Source organism: Lygodium microphyllum, chromosome 16 (assembly GCF_053477565.2).
Source record: "Lygodium microphyllum isolate KBCC chromosome 16, Lygodium_microphyllum_v1.1.10, whole genome shotgun sequence".
In the NCBI taxonomy this organism is placed as follows: domain Eukaryota; kingdom Viridiplantae; phylum Streptophyta; class Polypodiopsida; order Schizaeales; family Lygodiaceae; genus Lygodium; species Lygodium microphyllum.
The window spans coordinates 149,097,103-149,100,174 of record NC_141150.1 but is presented as its reverse complement, the minus strand read 5'-3'; positions in this window follow the sequence as shown (position 1 = coordinate 149,100,174).

The window sequence follows — 3,072 nt, the reverse complement described above, 5'->3', positions numbered from 1 at the left end:
AACCCCGCTCCCTCCACAGCACCCCGCCACGCCTCCGAAAACCCCGCTCGACCCACCCCACCCCGCGTCACCCGCCACGACACGGCGCACCCCCCCACCACGCCCCCCCCCGCACCCACCTCGAAAAACCCCGCTCCCTCCACGCCTCCGAAAACCCCGCTCGACCCACCCCACCCCGCGTCACCCCCCCACGACATGGCGCACCCCCCACCCCACCGCACCCCCCAACGACGCCGCCCCGCACCCCACCTCGAAAAACCCCGCTCCCTCCATACCACCCCACCACGCCTCCGAAAACCCCGCTCGACCCACCCCACCTCGCGTCAGCCCCCCACGACACGGCACACCCCCCACACCCCACCGCACCCCCCCACGACGCGGCGCATATCCCCCCCCCCCCGCACCCCACCTCGAAAAACCCCACTCGACCCACCCAACCCCGCGTCACTCCCCCAGGACACGGCACACCCCCCACCCCACCGCACCCCCCCACGACGCGGCACATATCCCCCCCCCCCCCCTTCCCGCACCCCACCTCGAAAAACCCCGCTCGACCCACCCCACCCCGCGTCTCCCCCCCACGACAGGGCGCACCCCCCCACCCCACCGCACCCCCCCACGACACCCCCCCGCACCCCACCTCGAAAAACCGCGCTCCCTCCACAGCACCCCACCTCTCCTCCCAAAACCCCGCTCGACCACCCCCACCCCGCGTCACCCCCCACGACGCCCCCCCGCACCCCACCTCGAAAAACCGCGCTCCCTCCACAGCACCCCACCTCTCCTCCAAAAACCCCGCTTGACCACCCCAACCCCGCGTCACTCCCCCATGACACGGCGCACCGCCCCACCCCACCGCACCCCCCCACGACGCCCCCCCGCGTCACTCCCCCATGACACGGCGCACCCCCCCACGACGCCCCCCCCCGCACCCCACCTCGAAAAACCCCGCTCCCTCCACACCACCCCGCCACGCCTCCAAAAAACCGCGCTCGACCCACCCCACCCCGCGTCACGGCGCACCCCCCCCCACCCCACCTCGAAAAACCGCGCTCCATCCACAGCACCCCACCTCTCCTCCAAAAACCCCGCTCGACCCACCCCACCCCGCGTCACCCCCCCACGACACGGCGCACCCCCCCACGACGCCCCCCCCCGCACCCCACCTCGAAAAACCCCGCTGCCTCCACGCCTCCGAAACCCCGCTCGACCCGCGTCACGGCGCACCCCCCCCACGACGCCCCGCCGCACCCCACCTCGAAAAACCCCGCTCCCTCCACAGCACCCCGCCACGCCTCCGAAAACCCCGCTCGACCCACCCCACCCCGCGTCACCCGCCACGACACGGCGCACCCCCCCACAACGCCCCCCCCCGCACCCACCTCGAAAAACCCCGCTCCCTCCACGCCTCCGAAAACCCCGCTCGACCCACCCCACCCCGCGTCACCCCCCCACGACATGGCGCACCCCCCACCCCACCGCACCCCCCAACGACGCCGCCCCGCACCCCACCTCGAAAAACCCCGCTCCCTCCATACCACCCCACCACGCCTCCGAAAACCCCGCTCGACCCACCCCACCTCGCGTCAGCCCCCCACGACACGGCACACCCCCCACACCCCACCGCACCCCCCCACGACGCGGCGCATATCCCCCCCCCCCCCCCCGCACCCCACCTCGAAAAACCCCACTCGACCCACCCAACCCCGCGTCACTCCCCCAGGACACGGCACACCCCCCACCCCACCGCACCCCCCCACGACGCGGCACATATCCCCCCCCCCCCCCCTTCCCGCACCCCACCTCGAAAAACCCCGCTCGACCCACCCCACCCCGCGTCTCCCCCCCACGACACGGCGCACCCCCCCACCCCACCGCACCCCCCCACGACACCCCCCCGCACCCCACCTCGAAAAACCGCGCTCCCTCCACAGCACCCCACCTCTCCTCCCAAAACCCCGCTCGACCACCCCCACCCCGCGTCACCCCCCACGACGCCCCCCCGCACCCCACCTCGAAAAACCGCGCTCCCTCCACAGCACCCCACCTCTCCTCCAAAAACCCCGCTTGACCACCCCAACCCCGCGTCACTCCCCCATGACACGGCGCACCGCCCCACCCCACCGCACCCCCCCACGACGCCCCCCCGCGTCACTCCCCCATGACACGGCGCACCCCCCCACGACGCCCCCCCCGCACCCCACCTCGAAAAACCCCGCTCCCTCCACACCACCCCGCCACGCCTCCAAAAAACCGCGCTCGACCCACCCCACCCCGCGTCACGGCGCACCCCCCCCCACCCCACCTCGAAAAACCGCGCTCCATCCACAGCACCCCACCTCTCCTCCAAAAACCCCGCTCGACCCACCCCACCCCGCGTCACCCCCCCACGACACGGCGCACCCCCCCACGACGCCCCCCCCCGCACCCCACCTCGAAAAACCCCGCTGCCTCCACGCCTCCGAAACCCCGCTCGACCCGCGTCACGGCGCACCACCCCCACGACGCCCCGCCGCACCCCACCTCGAAAAACCCCGCTCCCTCCACAGCACCCCGCCACGCCTCCGAAAACCCCGCTCGACCCACCCCACCCCGCGTCACCCGCCACGACACGGCGCACCCCCCCACCACGCCCCCCCCCGCACCCACCTCGAAAAACCCCGCTCCCTCCACGCCTCCGAAAACCCCGCTCGACCCACCCCACCCCGCGTCACCCCCCCACGACATGGCGCACCCCCCACCCCACCGCACCCCCCAACGACGCCGCCCCGCACCCCACCTCGAAAAACCCCGCTCCCTCCATACCACCCCACCACGCCTCCGAAAACCCCGCTCGACCCACCCCACCTCGCGTCAGCCCCCCACGACACGGCACACCCCCCACACCCCACCGCACCCCCCCACGACGCGGCGCATATCCCCCCCCCCCCGCACCCCACCTCGAAAAACCCCACTCGACCCACCCAACCCCGCGTCACTCCCCCAGGACACGGCACACCCCCCACCCCACCGCACCCCCCCACGACGCGGCACATATCCCCCCCCCCCCCTTCCCGCACCCCACCTCGAAAA